Raw genomic sequence first — 19682 nt, 5'->3', positions numbered from 1 at the left:
TGAACATTTGTAGTTCTTCATTTGTGAATTACTTAATCAAATTTTCTTACTCATAAAGTAGGTAGTCAATAGTCAATTTTATTCCTATTTGTATTACTAAGATTAGTAGATATAAATGTAATTATGTAAAAAGATAAAAGTAAATGTAGTCAACAAAGGAAACATTGAAATAGTGTAAAAACAAGAGGCTTTAAATTACCAGAAGTAAGGTCAGATTTAACTATTCAAAGCAAAAATCAGACTTGTAAGCCTGCTTTAATAAAGTTTTATTCAAACACAACCATGAACATTTATTTGTTCATTATCAGTGGCTGCTTTTCACTACAAGGCCGGAGCTGAGGACCTGACACAGACACTGAACTGTTAACAAAATTTAAAATATTTATTTTCCTGTCCTTTACAGAAAAGATTTGCCAACTCCTGATTTAAAGGCAAGATAATATTTAATAATTATGTTATCAATATAGAAAAATACTGTCTTATTATGTTTATTATATTTATTAATTCATTTAATAAATCTATGGTGTAGGTACTGTTGTTGCAGGAATTTTCCTTAGTTCAGCTAAAGGCAGGGTCCTTGTTACACAGCCACAAAAATTTAGGTTCGCAAACAATTTGAATGGTGAGTAAGACAGGGTTTTATTGGGTGAAAAGGAAGAAAAGGGGAAAACGGGGACTCTCCCCAAGGCCAGAGTCCCTGCTAGGGTGCTTCCTGCCTTGCAGTTTGAATCCCAGACTCCACACAGGAAGAGGAGGGGCCAGGCTCCTCCCAGCTGCGAAAGGCATGGACTTCCTGATGCTCCAGCCCAGTGTGCAGGCCAGTCGGAGTTTTTCAGAGGAACCCCTTCCACCTGGCTATCTCACTATAATTAACCTATTTACAGATAAAGTTATTTTACAGAGCCAAGGAGGGTAAACCAATCACTCAGCATTCTAGCAGATGGCACAAAGAGATTCAAATTCAGACAATATGGATCAAGGGTCATTGATCTTAATCTAAAAGTAAATTGCTAGCAACATTTGTACCAAAACCTGTCACATCCCTCACCATTTTATTAAGAGAAATCTGGATATTATTTAACATTGCAAATGATGTATGAAAGAAATAACCAGCATAAGGAGAAGAACAAAACTACTGTTTGACGTGTGAAAACACAAAATAAAATGAGGAAAAATATAGAACTAGTAAGATAATCTAATTATTGAGAAGAAATATTACTACAAACAAAACCCCATAACTTTCCTCTACTACATCATTAACGAGTAAGAAGATGGCCGGGCATGGTGGGTCACAGTTGTAATCCCAGCACTTTGGGAAGCTGAGGCAGGCAGATCATTTGAGGTCAGGAGTTCAAGTCCAGCCTGACCAACATGGCGAAACCCCGTCTCTATACTAAAAATATAAAAATTAGCCAGGTGTGGTGGTAGGCGCCTGTAATCTCATCTACTTGGGAGACTGAGGCCGGAGAATTGCTTGAACCCAGGAGATGGAGTTTGCAGTGAGCTGAGATCCCACCACTCTATACTCCAGCTTAGGCAACAGAGTGAAACTGTGTCTCAAAAAAAATTAAAAAAATAAAAAAAACAGACGAAAATGAAAATGAGAAAAGTTTTTTTTTATAAAAGCCATAAACACATAGACTGCCTAGGAAAAACCATAAGAAAATCTGTAGTTTCTTTACAAATAAAATTTGAAAGTGAATAAAGAGACTAAGCAAGTTTTGGATTGTGGAAGACTTAATATCACAAATACAGCTATTTTTTTAAGAAGACATAGAGGTTAAAAATAATTTCAGATCCAAAAAAATAATTTTTATAAATAATTTTTTAACCTGACAAATGAACTTAAATTTTAGCTAGATAAATACTCTGGTTTGGAAGCCCACCAAATTTGGGAGGAAAAATGAATGATTCAGAGCACTTGCCCAGTCAGATGGAAGAATGAAACAATGGTTACTAAAGATTTGGTCTCCTATCAAAGGCTAGACATGTGACAATTTAAAGAACCCGATGCTCTTCATACTGAGCCTGGCATAGAGCAGGAGCTCAACAAATGTGTGCAATGAATTAATAAATGTACATATTCACCTATAACTAATCAATTAATCTATTATAATACATAATATATAACATGCATCTACAAAATCTTTACTCAAATCGTGTTGTGCTCTAAAGCCAAACTAGAATTCCAAATGGATGGAGTAGGTTTCTGATTAAAATCTAGTTTATAACAAATGCCATAAAGATGTTTTAAATAGGTATTTTATCTCTTCTCTAGGAGTTGGTAATATACCATATTTGAAATTGCCACTGTAACTTTAAAATTTCTCATTGTGACAATAAAATACAGAATTCAGTAGCACATCATTTTAATATGAATATCATAGAATCAAATATCTTTCCATTTCCTTTAATAATTCCTCCATTAATATTTACATTATGGAGTTGTTTGGTTTTTTCTTGTAAATTTGTTTAAGTCTCTTATACATGCTGGATCTTAGACCTCTGTTGGATGCATAGTTTGCAAAAATTTTCTCCCATTCTGTATGTTGTCTGTTTACTTTGTTGATAGATTTTTGGCTGTGCAGAAGCTCTTTAGTTTAATCAGATCCCATTTGTCAATTTTTGCTTTTGTTGCAATTGCTTTTGGCATCTTCTTCATGAAATCTTTGCCCATGCCTATGTCCTAAATGTTATTGCCTAGGTTGTCTTCCAGGGTTTTTAACAGTCTAGGGTTTTACATTTAAGTCTTTAATCCATCTTGAGTTAATTTTTCCATGTGGTGTAAGGAAAGGGTCCAGTTTCAATATTCTGCATATGGCTAGTCAGTTATCCCAGCACCATTTATTGAATAGGGAATCCTTTCTCCATTGCTTGTTTTTGTCGGATTTGTCGAAGATCAGATAGTTGTAAGTGTTCAGTCTTATTTCTGGAGCTAAATGATGAAAACACATGGACACATATAGGGGAACAACACACGCTGGGCCTTTTGGAGAGTGGAGGTTGGGAGGAGGGAGCTGATCAGGAAAAATAACCAAAAAGTACCAGGCTTAATACCTGGGTGATGAAATAATCTGTACAACAAACCCCCATGGCACAAGTTTACCTATGTAACAAACCTGCATTTATACCCCTGAACTTAAAATAAAAATTAAAAGAAAATAAAAATAAATATTTACATTAGGGACTGTTGCTACCAATTCTTTTGGAGCTCTTCTTTCACATTTGATTCCTCCATGAAATGGGTGAATGTTGAAAATTGTAAATTTTTATCATTTGTCTTCCTATTACTTCCTTCACATTGTAGATACATAGCACTGTTGCCAATATAATTTCTTGGTATTTAGTTATTTGTTTAAAAAAAACATTAATAAGAGCCCAATATGTGCCTGACATTGCATAAAGTAATTTCACAAAATTGTTTAATTTGGACTATTGTTCATTAACTGTTGAGCTCACTTAATCAACTTTTAACGTCAACATTTGTTCATCAAAAACAAAACAATATTCTAGGCCGCAGTAAACATCTAAAAACTATATTTGTTTTATAAAATTACTAGATATTTTAACTAATGACTATTATTCATCACTACTTATTAATGTAACAATTTCTACTCAACAATTGAATTTAAAATAAGCTACATATTACCTCAGCTCAAATATATTTTAAAATTTCATTGAAAGTACTTGTTTTTTTTTAAAAAAATATATATGCCTATTGCAGAATTTTATGTTACATAGTCTGGGATTTGCACAGTATATATTTATTTTAATATTTCCTCATAAATCATCCCCCTCCCCAAGTTCCTTTTAAGTTTTGTTACTCTTTTCTGAACTGACTCCAATTTTCTGACATCTTTCCAACATTGAAGTACCCAGAAATGTATGTGATGTTCATGCAGGTACAATCGCTCAGTGGCAGAGTTTATACCATTGCAGTCTGGATCTACAAAACATCAAGTGAGGATGATGGCTTGGACAAAAGTCCTGCAGTATGTACTACTGGCCTACTCTGACAGATCTAAGTTCCTCTAAAGAGATGAACTAAACTAAGGGGGTTGAGGAGAAGAGTAGTGGAGAAGGGAAGCAGAGTGGTTAGGACATGAAAAAACAGAATAAGAAAAGCAGAAACCATTAATGCCTGATGCTTTAGTTATTTAAAGAATATTTTAATAATAAAGGTTCCCTAGACTTTCTTTCCTACTCATTATTTTTCTGCATACAAAATTCCTTACATAAGAATTTATATAACTTTGATATATTATATATAGCCCTTTGTCCATAGCTATTAAAATTTATTTTTCTTTTATTCCTCTCAAAAAATATTTTTACTCTTCCCTAAATGTTACAAATATCTTTCCATATCAGTTCATTTGGTTGATGGGGACAATGATAATTATAATTAAACTATACAGAGAGCTTATCATGTGTTAGGCACTTCGCTTAGTGTCTCACAAAAATGACATTAAATCATCATACAGACTATCAGATAAATAATTTATGCACATTTCACAGAGAAAGAAACTGAGGCTCAGAGAGATACAGTGATTTGGCCAAGATTCCCAAGCAAGTGAGTGGCAGAGCCATGATTCACATTTAGAACATCTATTAAAATATTTAAATTTTTAACAATTGCATAGTATTCATTTATGTGAATGTACCAATATTTAATTATCCCCTATTATTAGATATTAAGGTTGTTTATTGATTTTTTTAACTATTATAAACAATGATGCATTTTACTGACTTTTGAAAGTATTTCTACAGCACAAATATCTAAACATGATATTGCTGGCATAAATGTTTTCACACTTTACAACCTATCAATTTAGATTTTTAAACATTTTATTGGCATATAATGTATGTATATAGTTTCAGGGTACATATGAGTATTTAAGGCATCCACATAATTTGTGAAGCTCAAATAAGTGTACTTGGGCTAGCTATCACCTGAAATATTTGTCTTTTTTAATGCTAGAAACACGTGAATTATTTTCTTCTAGCTATTTTGAAAAGTGCAATAGATTGTTGTAAACTATAATCACACTACTGATTTATCTAACACTAGGTCTTATTTCTTCTTTTTGCTTTTTTGTCTCCCCGTATTTTGGATGATCAATCATCTCTCTCATTGTCAGCCTTTCCTTTTTTTACCGTTACAACACTGGCATTTTTGTAACAAGAAACTGAATTTCTCATCCTACCGTGTTAGTTCCTGTAGTAACACTACACAAGAATGCACATGCATGTGCGCACACACATGCACACATACACTCACACACTTCCCATTTTGTCCTAATATCCTCCATTAATACTCCTATTACCTGTAATCTTAGTTGTTTATACCCATATTTGCAAAGAAAATTCATATCAAATGTATACAGCCTCTTTTCAATAAAAAAATCCATATGTGTTTTCTTGTTACAATACAACAGCTTTTCAAACATCAATTCCTCAACTTGTTATATAGTTGGACCTCCATTAGACATCCAATTGAGGAAGAAAAAAAATCCTCATTCCACAGAATACTCAGTATCATAGAGCTAAACTAATGAAGTTCTATAAGGGCAAGTACCATATCTGATTTTCCCCTCCAGTGCTTGACTGATGTTAGGTATTTAATACACGTTTGTTGAATAAATGAACAGAAGAGATCTAAGGAAGCCAAGAGAAAATGGTTATTGGGAAACAGGTTGTCACAGTGGTCAAAAGCAGACTCTAGATCTTGATGGCCTAGGTTATAATCCTGTTGACACACTCACCACTTATGGGCAAGTTTCTGAACCTCTCTATGCCTAATTTCCCCATCTTTAAAATGGGGATAGCAAAAGTGCCTACTTCATTGGGTTATTGTGAGGATTACATAAGCTAATACATATAGAGCATTTACAAGTTACTATCATATATATATTTTTAATGTAATTCTCAATTTTCCCTTAATTAAAAAAAAAGAGGACTGACTTTACAAAACTCATCTGCCTATTATTTCTGGAGGTAAATGGTTCAGTCTTTTGGTACTCCTTCCCTCATTTTCCTAGTGCTTTATGGAAACCACACTTTTTTAAATGAATTGTTTGCTCTGGGCTAAAATGGAGATACAAAGAAGGCAAAATATCATGGTAAGTGAACTAATGGAGGAGCACATTTACTGAAGCAAGTGAGCAAATGGACCAGAAAATTATGTAAAGTGAGTTACAAGATACTCTGTTTAGCCTACTGCATAAAACATGGGGTGGGGAGTTAGAAGATTTAGGTTTGAGGTGCAACCCTGACACTTAGTAACTCGTTTATTTTGCACAGGTTCACCTTTCTCAGTTTCTTCTTCTTTTTTTTTTTTAATCTGTCAATATGTCATAGACCTCACAGGGTTCCTATAGGAGTAAATAATTTAATTAAGTTGAAACACATGCAAACCAAAATTTTAGTTCTATTTACTAAATTCTGAATATTTTACTTTAAGTGCACTGGTCTTTTCTTTTAACTTTCCCATTTAATTGATTCCCCAACAAATCTTGAAATGATACTAAACGAATTTAAATATTGTTCCTAACTCTTTTTAGACATATTATTTGACACACTACATTACAAATACTGGAGTTAATAGACTATAGACTCCAGTTCTGTGAATCCAATTGTTATATTTCCTTACATAAGTCATTCATTTTTAATTAAACCTCTGGTCTGCAAATATATTATTGCACTTCAAAACAGAGTGATTTTAGAGGTGTTTAATTTTCTTTGTCATGCATTAAATTGTATCATATCTAGATGAATAGCACAATCCAGTAGAAACAAGAAGGGCAATCTGTGAACATGCTACAGTGGCTCTGTTCATGCATCCAACACTTGTATGCCTGTGAAGAGCTAAGCACTCTACTAGAAGCTGGGAACCTAACCACAGACAAGATTGACCTGGTCCTACTCAACACAAAGGGCAATCTAGTAGAGAAGGCTTACAATTAAACAAGATATTATGAAAATGTGTAAGAATTGGTGCTATAAGACAATACAGAGAATCCTTGGAAGCCAAAGGAAAAGTTAACTTGGGCTAAGAAAACAAATCAGGGAAGGTCTCTGTGGAAAGTAATTTTATGCCAAGATCTGAAGACAATTAGCCAGGAGGAAACAGTGTTATGAAGAAGAGTATGACACATTTAAAGAAGCAAAGCATCCAGGATATTGGTAGCATATAAACTGACAGGGGAAATGTCAAGTGATTGTCATAAAAAGGAAGGCAGAAAACAGATTGTAGAGTTACTACAGACCAAGCTCAGAAGTATGTGTGTGTGTGTGTGTGTGTGTGTGTGTGTTTTCATTAATAGCAGAAATTTGGCTGGGCACGATGGCTCATGCCTGTAATCCCAGCACTTTGGGAGGCCAAGGCGGGCAGATCGGTTGAGGCCAGGAGTTGGAGACCAGCCTGGCCAACATGATGAGACCCTGTCTCAACTAAAAATACAAAAATTAGACAGACGTGGTGGCACACATCTGTAGTCCCAGCTACTCAGGAGGCTGAGGCAGAAGAATCTCTTGAACCCAGGAGGCAGAAGTTGCAGTGAGCCGGGATAGTGCCACTGCATTCCAGCCTGGGCAACAGAGTGAGACTCTGTCTCAAAGTAAACTAAACTAAACTAAACTAAACTAAACTAAAATATTTCAAATGGTTTGCCATTTGAAAAATAAACTGGTTCCTTTCCTTATACATTTTACCAAAATATATTCCTATCAAAGTGGAAATGTCCAATTTGTTCCTGGATAAGTAGGCCTGGAATTCAGAAGAGAGGTCTGTGATTGATAAATAGAGTTGAGAGCCCTCAGCACATGCAAGACAGCTGAAGATGATGCCAGAAAGATAGTGAACAATGACACAAGGAAAGGAGACAGGATAAAGGGGTGAGGAATGCCAGTGGCTAATGGAGAAAGGGAAAAGCAGCCTTTAAAGAAGGATGAGAAGTCAGAGCCAGAAACAGAAGGAAAGTTTGGAAAGTATGGTGTCCTGGAAGCCAAGAAAAAAGACAATTTCAGAAGAGGATAGTGGGGTTATCTACTGTGTCAAATGCAACTACAAAGTCGAAAATGAGAATATCTGCTAGTACTGAACGTATTGGAACATAAGGCATTGATGACTATGTGGAAAACAGTTACCATGAAACTGTAGATGGGACATGAGATTTCAGTGGACGGAAGTTGAGATACTTTCCCCACAGTTTGTAAATTAACACCAAATATTATGAATAATGTATCACAGGAAGATATTTGGCACAAATATCTTTAGTACATGATTGTTTCCAACTGCTTTCCAGCCTTTTTCCAGATGTGCTCTAGTCTGTCCATGTCCAATAGGAAGAATTGCACATAGAACATAATAGGATTCAAGTTAGGATCTGAATGGCATGTTATATGGTGGACTCATTCTTTCTCTCAATTATAAACTACTGTATTTTTTATTAGACATTGATATTACCAGAGTTCTGATTAGTTTCTGTGTTAAGAACAGGCTGATTCATGGGGAGTTGTATCTCACTGGTAACTCATAAGTGGCTTGTTATTGACTAAATTTTTGTGCATTGATGCTTTTTTTTTTCTACACATCTTCACTTGTAAGCTGGCTTTTTGCTCCTAATGAAATATTTTTATTATGGATTTAACCCATTGCTCAACCTAAGACCTCTTTAGAGAAATAATTCATTCAGTGAGCAAATGCATAATGAATAGCTACCATATTTCTTATTGTGCTAGGCAATAATGAATTGTTTGTAGAACTTACTTCTTATTCTACCTTCACATTACTGGTATAACTCACTCACAAGTTACCAGTGAGATACGACTCCCCATGAATCAGCCTGTTATTACATAGAAACCTTAAAAATCATCTTTAAAAAGCGATTATTATGCCATTTATCATCCTCATCCAAATCATTAATAAAGATATTGAACAAGGGATGGCCAAGGATGGAACTCATAACACACTATCAGGGATCACATTTCTTACAGACATCAGTTCATTAAGAATATTTGGGGCTGGACACGGTGGCTCATGCCTGCGATTCCAGCACTTTGGGAGGCTGAGGCAGGAGGATTGCTTAAGCCCAGGAGTTAGAGACCAGCCTGGGCAACGTAGTGAGACCTTATCTCTACAAATAACTTTTTTTTTTTTAATTAGCCAGGTATGATGGCATATGTCTGTAGGCATACGTCTGTACTCCCAGCTATTAGGGAAGCTGAGGCAGGAGACTCTTTTGAGCCAAGGAGGCAGTGTTTGCAGTAAGCAGTGATCACACTACTGCACTCCAGTCTTGGTGGCAGAGTGAGACCCAGTCTCAAAAAAAAAAAAAAAAGAAGAAGAAGAATATTTAGGATATAATCACTCAATCAATAAGTTGCTAACCTGTTTGCCTATGTTATCACATAACCTATATGTCTCCAGACTGTTTAATAATTTGGCATCATACACTCTCAAATACTTTGTTGGACATTTAATTACACTAATTCTGCCATATTTATTTGTTGACCTGTCTAGGGAACATAGCAAAATTAGTAATAATTATAAAATTATTTTAGATATTATAAGACAGAATGCGTTTAGGTCAAAATGTAGGTCACTGATCTATAGTTTTTACAGTTGCTTTCTTTTCTATTTTGAAAATTTTTTTGTTTTAAAAAATAGAACTCCAAAAAAATTGAACTCCAATCTTCCATCATTTCTTTTTTCTACAATACTATTACCCATAAATCTCATCAGTGTTCTGGGATTTAACTCATCTGGATCAAAAAACATAAATGTATCTTGATTATTTGGTTGCAAAAACATGTTCAATTTTCTCAGGATTAAATTTTATCCAACTACACTATCTTCAGTTTATTTCCAAAATGAGATTAATGAACTTGATGGTCTTGCTGCTATGGTATTTTAAGTTAGCATTCCCTTAAGTCCATACCATCTTTATTGTGATCATGAGGCCCTTTGCCTCCAAAGTTCACTTAGAAAAACGGCAAAATTATTTTACATTGCTATCCACTCGAATTCAAGTTTCAGATATTTTTCATAAGTTGCCTCTGTTTTAGAACAGTTTTTTTTTTTTTATTGTCAGGAATAACTTGAATATCCCTGGTAGACTTATTGGGAAGGCTGCATTATCTATTATTCAATAGGCTTGCCTGAGCTTCTCGAAACCATTGCTCTGGATAATTAATAAATAAACCTGCCAATAAAATAATTCATGTGGAACCCAAAACAAAGTAAATACATTTATTTGCCAAAATTTCAAGCGGGAGCATGATTAAAGGAGACTCTATTATTTTCCTTTTTATTTTATGATGCTTAGGCCTAGGACCCAAGTTACCTAGTCCACCAAATAAAATACTTCTTTTCTGTTAAAGTCATCATAAGAGGACAGAGTGTAGCATTGTTAAAAACTAGTTCATCTTTTGTTATGGCAATACACCTTTGAAGGGCACAGAAATTGTTTTAATTGGATAAATTAGATGTTCTTTGTGTCCATATAAAGTGTTGAATTTAATAATTTGGTTGAATGGATGTCAGTGTTTCTGTTCAATTTTTCAATTAAACTAATATTAATCTTACATTTTCTAAAGAAAGCTTAATAGCACAAGATAACTATGATATCTCCAGGACACACAGTAAGGTCACTGGATATAAATGAGCCCACATTGTTTTCCTGAATAATTCTGCAGCAAAGAGAAAGGCTATGGAAATTGTAGCTATACTAGCTTTTCTCCATTTCAATCACTGAGGACCAACACTAAAAGATCTATGTCTCTCTTTTGACACATTGTTATATGTGGCACTCAGTCCCACTACTTCATAAAGATCATTTGTAAAATTGTAATTTAACGTCTGGTTTTGTCTGTTTCAACTAACAAAAATCAAGATAGACTTTTGACTAATGCTTTTTTTTTTAACTTTCTGTAAGATGTATTACAAATAAAAGTACTTTATTTGTTTTTCAAAACTAATTTGACTTGATTTACACAAATGAAGTTGTAAATCACATATCACATTAGGAGACAGACTTGGGTGTGGGTTATTTTCTTTAAAAATTATATAAAAATAGAAACATAAAATACTAAAATCATTTTTTATTGCTCATAAAATTTCAAAATTATGAAGGCCCTTCAATTTGATAATGATTGGGGTTCTAGCAACACGATTCAGAGAGGCTGTAAAATTATGAGGACATTTTAGCACTCCTGTGAGCATTTCCATTCAGAGGTGATCGACCAGCATGAGTTAGAGCAATTTGCCTCGTATTTGTAGGAAAGCCTTGTTCTTTCAGACTGAAAAACTTAAAACACGAAGAAAGCCCAATAATTTTAAATCGTGGTATATACCATACATGCCTAGAAATCCAATTTATTTGCTAAATAAAAACATCACAACTTTTAAAATATAAAGGACCTACTCATAACAGAACAACAATCTATCCTTCAAATTCATATGTCAAATCGGTCTAGCTGTTATTTCTCCCAACCTGGGATTTTCTGACATGAAGAATTGTTCTAGCCATCAAAGAAGATTATTTGTTTCTTTTAAACTCTTCTTGGGCTATTACTCTAAAATAATCTTGAGATTTCTTTCCAACCATCCTGTGACCTTTGGAAGTCATTCTGAATTTAGATGAATTATGTGTACTTGCATATAAACATACAAACTATGTCTTCTCAAAAATTACATTTGAAAATAAAGCTATGTTCAAGAAATATATATTTATAATTCTTTTGAGTCTATTTCTATATCTATAAAATGGGGATAATAATGTCTACCTTAAAAGCATGTTGTGAGGTTTAAATGAGTACACAGTGTACTAAACTGACATGTGGCAGATGTACAATAAATACTTGCTAGTTTGATATCATTATCATTATAACAATCATTGCCAACCTAAAGTTTGATGTTATATAAAAAACATTCAATTCCAAAAACTCTATCATCTTGAGCAGATCACTCACATTTTGGGACCTCATCATAAAATATTACCAGTGGTTATATCTGGATTGTGGGTTTTTTAAAAATTCAATGTTTTTCTTTTTCTCAACTATAGTATATTTTTTAAAAATTTATGTCGAATACAATTACTTAAACAAAACAAGAACTGATACCATGTACTATATATTGCTAAGCATACTTGACACTTCTCTATTTGCAATGATTGCCATGATAGGCCATGGAGAGAGAAGTGTGTGGTTATGGGGGTTACTAAAAACAGAAGTCAGCATTTAGAGAGATTCAGCAGTTACACAGGACACACACAGTAACTGCAGATTATGAAACACCTCAGGCATCACAGATCCCTTCTAAACCCCAAACCAATGAGAGTGGGAAGGGAGGCCCATAGTTTCTAGTTTTCCACTGTCGTATCTCCAGCATCTAGAACAGAAGATACCCAGGCATAGACAATCCTTAAACACTTTTGTTGAATGAATGGCCTCTGGATAAAGCCTAGCCTTCCAAGTCAGCTAGTGAGGCTCCGCTATTGAATAAAACTGGACTTGAGAATGACATTTGGATAAAGCTGTATAAGTGAGGTCTTCTGATCCTAACTTCCTTTAATCTAGGAATCCAAATATCCCTAATAGTGGTATGGATGGGCAGATGTAGATGGAACTGGAAAAGAAAAAGGTGGTCCTTACTGGCTCACTTACTCAACAGGGGTAAAAGAGATACATAGGTAGTTAGAATTAAGAAAGCCTAAATCATGTTCTCCAATCCAATTTCCCACATAGTAGGGATGATTAGGCACACATATGGGAATTAGTACATTGTTCCTTTCTTCCTCACTAGACTTGACTCTTTAACAGATTAGCTTTGAAAGGAAGCCCAGAGGAAAGAGGGAATTAGTGGCAGGCCTTGAACTCCAACAGTTATTATAAAAGCACCCAGGACAGCCATCCAGGTCAGGGACAGAAGATTTATCTTGAAAGATTTCTGGAGTGGGCCAAGACAGAGTTTTAAAAGGCATGAGTAATCAGGTAAAGAGAAAGGGAAAGATTTTCCTGCTAAAAGGCAGCACCATGAACAAAGTCACAGAGACAATAGGATCATGTAAATATGGAAACTATAATGAATTCTAGAATTTTAAAGAATAATTTACAAGACAGAGAGGGATAAGAAATAATACCAGAAAGGCTGACACAGGCACCAGCAGTTGAGTAGAAGAGAGACAAAACTGAAAACAGGGATATCAGTTTGGGAACTGTAATATTCAGACAACAAACTGACTAAATTCGAGTATCAGGATATTAAAAACTGATAATTGCACCCAAACAAATCACATTCTGACAAATCTGAAGTATCCTTCCTCAAAACCTTTTAGTTTAATCCAAAAGGTAATTAAAAAGATGTAATTCTAAACAAGCGAACCACATGGCTTCTGTGGTTTACTGGGCAGCATTGCCCAGCAGTACAAGGATGAGAGCTGGAGAAATCCTGGACTTGGGACTTTCTGCTCTACCAGAAACTACAAATTCTACTTCAGGAAAACAATGTGACCACAATATCAAGACAAACCACTGAAAACAAATATGAGGCATCCTGTACAACTATGAACGGATCTAATAATTGCTGATCCATACTTTTATCAAATGACAAACTATGATAGACAGCCCAATCGGTGGCATAATGATGGATGACATTGCTTGACTTTTTAATGCATTCTCACTCCTTTGTATGAGATTTTAAATGTTTGTGGACAAATATTTTCATGCCAGGAACCAATTTAGGAACACCAGTAGCCATTTTCTATACCTATATGAAGTATAGAAAATATGAGTGAATAAGTATAATTCTCTGGATTTGGACTGACAAACTTAAGTGCCAAATCCAGTTTAATTATTTATTTGGTCACAGCCAAAATTATATAAAACTGCTGTCATACCTCTTCAGATGACAACAAATCTCTTTCTTAATTTCCCATGTATGAGACTGGATATATTGGTTTGTAAATTTGTTTTATTTTATTTTATTTTATCAAGAGTTGAGTCTATTGCCCTACAGATGCAGCCTATATCTCACCTTTCCTACGAATATTTTATTGTCTAAAAAAGTGGCTTAAAGTAAGCATTTATAAATACCTTGACTCATGAAAGTAAAAATTTATTTGAGGTTTATAAATAAAACTATTGAAGTGAACTAACCAAGTTTCAAAATTAAAATTTCTGAACAATGTAAAATTTGAATTTCAGAATTTATCATAAGAAGGCAAAAACTTGAGAAAATAATATAATTTCTTAAGGATAATATATATTGGAATTCATAGTTTCTGGTGGAACAGGAATTTCCCTTAGGCTCCAGGCCTACCCCAAGCTCCAGACCAGCCTAACCCAGGTCATAGGCCCAGCCTCAAGGCCAGTACCCACAGAACCAGAATCCAGCCCCATCATAGCATCAGGTCAGCACCTGTCTACCCCAGCTTCAGGTCAGCATCTGGCCCAGCCACCAGCCTGGCCTCCAAGGGCCTATACTCCAACAAATCCAGGATCCAGGCCTATTCCAGCAGCCCAGGGTTAAAACTCATTCCAGTAGACCCCAGTGCTGGGCTGGCCTTTGCAAACACAGACTCCAGACCTACCCAGTGGCAAGTCAGCACCTGCAGACTAAGGCTCCAAGACTACCCTTGTGGCCCAAGCACCAAGCTGGCCCGCATGGACTCAGTCAACAGCTCTTTGCCAGTAGATTCAATGATACGCTAGCCCCATGGGCCCAGGATTCAAGCCTGCTCTAGCAGACCTAAGCTCTAATCCCATTACAGCAGACTCTGGTTCCAGGCCCAATCCCACACACCCAGGTACCAGACCCAGTCGCCTGCTGATCCAGGGATTAGATCAGCCTGCCTGAGGATTATGACAGTAAGTATGCCCCCAGACCATGCCAGACAGCCTGCCCAGAATCTCTTGCTAGCCTGACAGGTAAAGGGCTTTCCCTACTGAAGCCAGTTTGCAAAGACTGGAATAAGTACATACTTCTTCCAGTACTCACACACAAATGCATGGCCACAAAAATCACAAACAGGAAATCACGACATCATCAAAGTATCAAAATAAAGCACCAGTATCTGACCCTAAAAAATAGAGACTTTTTGCCTGACAAAGAATTCAAAATAATCTTCTTAAAGAAGCTCAGTGAGCTATGAGAGAATACAGATAGATAATAAACAAAATCAGGAAAACAACACATAATCAAAAGGAAAATTTCAACAAAGAGATAGAAACCATAAAAGGAAAGTAGAACAGGAAGTCCCAAGTCCAGAATACCTCCTAATTTTTATTAATTGTTAAATTTAGAGACTGTATTTCCAAAATAAGTGTTAAATTTTACAATTTTTTCTGGTTTTTTTGTTTGTTTGTTTGTTTTGTTTTGTTTTGAGATGAAGTTTCACTCTTGTCACCCGGGCTGGAGTGCAATGGCACGATCTCGGCTCACTGCAACCTCCGCCTCCCAGGTTCAGGCCGTTCTCCTGCCTCAGCCTCCCGAGTAGCTGGGATTACAGGTGCCTGCCACCACGGCAAAGTTATGTTGCAGATAGGATTTTTTATTTTTTTTGAGATGGAGTTTCGCTCTTGTTGCCCAGGCTGGAGTACAGTGGCACAATCTTGGCTCACTGCAACCTTCATCTCTGGGGTTCAAGTGATTCTCCTGCCTTAGCCTCCCTAAGTAGCTGGGATTACGGGCACATGCCACCATGCCTGGCCAATCTTTGGTATTTTTAGTAGAGATGGGTTTCAGATAGGATTATTATTTTATGCAAGATTTACAATCTCTAAATTTCCTGAAACTGCTGAAAAAGCAGAATACAAAGTCATTTTAAATACATATAAGTTGGTTGCAAAGCTAATTGAAGACTGACTAAAAACTCTGAGGATAATAAACATTTCATTCATTAGAAAACCCATTCCTTTTAGAAAAATATATCTCATATTTTCTGTACCTTTGTTTTTTCCTCTAATTAATCATTATAAATCTCCATAAAATTTTTGATTATCTAATATTCATTTATTAGCATTTCACATTTCTTTGACATCATAATTCCATGCTTATTGGAGAAGGCATGAAAACCTACCCATGGATATTTTTCTCATAGAGAAAGAGAAATACCCGAAACACTAGGAACCAGAAGTGTGAGGGACTCTAATTATCTATGAATTTTTTTTATTACATGTAATAGTCATGTAATGGAATAGTGTTTCTTTCCAAAATCCCAGAGTCAAAAATAATATGAATTTTTTTAACTGTTAAAGATTATATGATACTTTTCTCAAAATGTAAAATTATGAGTACCACAGCTAAATATATACCTAAAAATAATTATGTGATACAAACACATATTGTACATAGATGTTGCTACCATGAAATCTAAGAATGCCACTTTCCCTTCTGTAGCTATGTTTTGAATTACCTTCAGATTATTTATTTACCAAAAAAAAAGAACAAAAATAAAGCTTTCCTGCAAAAAAGCTAATAACATGCAAGAAATCTGTGTGGCTCAGAAAACACTAGTTTATAAGCATCAACTTTATATGGTTTAGGTCATCAAGACAATCAATCATTCATGTTTATTGAACATCTATTATGAGCAAATAACTGTTTCAACTGAGGCTTTGGAGAATCTTGACCAAATCAATAATTCAACTATGAAAAACAAGCCTAGAGGTGCATTGATTCTTCCTAGTTTTCTATACCCTAGAGTTACATTCATGCTATTAAATTGGCCTCTGGCATTATGAGATTTAATTAATCCATTAATTCCAAAATCACAATGAGATTTGTTTCTTATAGAGATAATGGCTAGGAGTACATCCACAGTGTTTCATTCATTATATGAGTGGACCCTCTCACATGCCATAGTTAAATGAATAGGTGCCCTGATCGTCTGGAGACAAGATAAACTTGCAGTTGTTGCCTTCTCTCAATTGCTTTAGCCATTCCAGGTTTAAGAGTGTTACGGTCCCCATCTCTCTATAAACCATGATTCTTATTACACTTACTTCCTTGATTCCTCTCAGGTTAACCACAAACATTTTATCAACTGCAGAGTAGCTTTTAGCCTAGCTTGATTAATTTGCACACAGTTTATACCAATTCTCCTAAGATCACTCATGTGGTTTGATTCAATTAATCACACTGTTCACCAAGCTCTAAAAAGAAAAACAAGCCTGTTTATTTGCATGTTGTGAACCAAAAACTCAAAATATGAGAACAGCATTAATTGGTCATTCCCAAATTTTCCATAGTTGGCCCTATAGCAGAATACTCCTATAATATGCATTTATCCCTTTGTATTGGATATGGCTTATAATTAATGAAGTATAAATAGCAGTTCCTTGACCATGGTCCAGCCTCATGGGACTTGTATACCTCTGTCCAGGGAAAGCCAGAAGAAAGTAAAGATGCAGAGTATTATCCAAGAAGATTCTCTGCAGGGTCCACCGTAGCAGCTGTGGTCTTAACAAGATGAATTCTTTGTTCCTGATTGTCACTGCTTACAGCTGCCCATCATAGAGAGTATAGTGCTGTACAGAATATCTATTGCAATGGAGAGAGGGGGAGGCTTATTTTCTCCTTGGTTTTAGCCTACATATTATTAGCTTAACTGATCTGTTTTACTTAAGGGGACAAGTAAATTTTTACATAAGATGTTTCTGTGGTTCAGTCACATTGTCTATCCCCAACACATCTCTTATCTTTATGTCAGGTTCACAACTACACCAAATGTCATGCTCAGGGTCAGGTCCAGGCCCATGCTGAGGTCTGAGGGGAGTGGGTGGATGGGCAGATAACTGAAACAACACTCGGGTGGGGGTGGGTGTAGGCAGGTGAAATGTAGTTTCATTCAGCAGCTCTTTCATTAGCAGCTTTCTCACACTAGCCCTCTCACACTGTGAGAGGAGGCGGAGGTTGCAGTGAGCCAAGATGGTGTCACTGCACTCCATCCTGGGTGACAGAGTGAGACTGTCTCAAAAAAAAAAAAAAAAAAAAGAAAAGTAAATTCATGAACACAATCCAGCCCCTTTGAATCACAAACTTTGAATGGGATCCAAAAATATCTTTCAGCTAATATTTCTAGCTGATTCCAAATGTTTGCTCAATTATGGTTTGTATAGAACCATTATCTAAAGGAATATCCAAAGCCTTACTGGAAACTGAAGAAGCTTAGTAGCAAGGCCTAATTTTCAACTGAAGTTTGAGTTATTTGCAGACCACTGAAATAATTATAGTTGCTTTTGTTCAACCTCACAGGGGTCTCATGAAGACTGGATAAGTATGGATGTGTCATGATTAAAGCAAAACATGTGAGGTATGATGGCCTGAGTTGAAGGACTGTTATGCCCTATTACTTACATATTCCTGAGAATATGTATTTCACATCTCTTAGCCTTACCTTCCTCTCCTATGAAATGAAGTTAATAATACTTAGCTCATAGCGTCATTGGGAAGACTGAGGAGGTTATGAATTTAATGACATCTACAGTAGTACTTAGCATTTAGTAGGCATCAATAGGTGTTTGGTGCTGATGCCTTTACGGCTAAAATTTTCACCTGACCTCTCTAACAGAGATGTCATCTCCATTTCAAAAAGCAAGTTAAAGGCTAAGGGCCAAGTATTGAGAAAAGATCCTTGAGAAAGGCCTGCATTTATTGTGAATGGAAAGAAATGGTTCATAACTCCTCCTTTGCTCCTTATTTCAAGCAACTCCTGAAATCTTATCTTGTCCATAAAACCTTCCCATTTCTTGCCTCTCTCTACATTGTACACTTCTATGATGATTCTAACTGTTCCCTCTACTCTCTTCACTGACCCACTGGCATAGAATGTTGTTTTCATGCAATTGTTAATTTAGTTTATACACCTAGCTAGTGGCTGTCTTCTAGTTTTTGTGCCTTGTGTGTAAAACTTTGTTAATTCTATATGTCTTAGAGAAAAAAGCTCCCTGGTAGCCTAGGCTTGCTTTTCTTGCCTCTCCATTTGCATAATGTTGTATAGCACCATGTAAATACAGATACTTGATTAATGGTTTCTGACAGATGCTATCAAATAAAATACCAGTACTGCAAAATTATAAATGTATATAGTTCTTCTAACCATAATTTTGGTCCTTTTTTTCTAAATCCACATAATTTCACTTTGTCTTGAGCTATACTCCTTGATGTATTGTAATTTGAACAAAACATACACCTGAAAGATCTACTTAAGAGGAAAAAGACATAAAAACTAAATCGAGAAGCTAAATCAGGCCATTAAAAATAATCAATATTCCCCCATGGGATATTTTCTCTCTCCCTTGCTTCCTCCCTCCCTCGTGTGTGTGTGTGTGTGTGTGTGTGTGTGTGTGTGTGTCTCACAATGCTTCCATAATGCAACATCCTAGAAGGAGAGGTGATTGTCAGGATAATAATCTTTATATCACCTAACATGTTCATTATCACTTACCTTTATTTAAATATATAGTAGAGAAATGAGTTCTTCTGCACCCATCCCTTTTAGTGCAGATTTTTGGTTTGCCCTTAGTATAGCCAAGAAAGAAGATCCCAGCTGATAACTTTCTCAAAAAGAAAAGAAGAAATGATTTGTAACGGACTGAGCTCAGGGTAAAATGTCAGGTGATCCTGATTTTCTGGGTTACGAAAATCCTTCAAACTTTAAGCTGGTACTAGCCTTGTAGAGATT

This window comes from Hylobates moloch, unplaced genomic scaffold, assembly GCF_009828535.3.
Source record: "Hylobates moloch isolate HMO894 unplaced genomic scaffold, HMol_V3 SCAFFOLD_2, whole genome shotgun sequence".
NCBI classification, from domain to species: Eukaryota; Metazoa; Chordata; class Mammalia; order Primates; family Hylobatidae; genus Hylobates; species Hylobates moloch.
The sequence above is the reverse complement of the archived record's forward strand: the minus strand, read 5'-3'. Positions refer to the sequence as shown.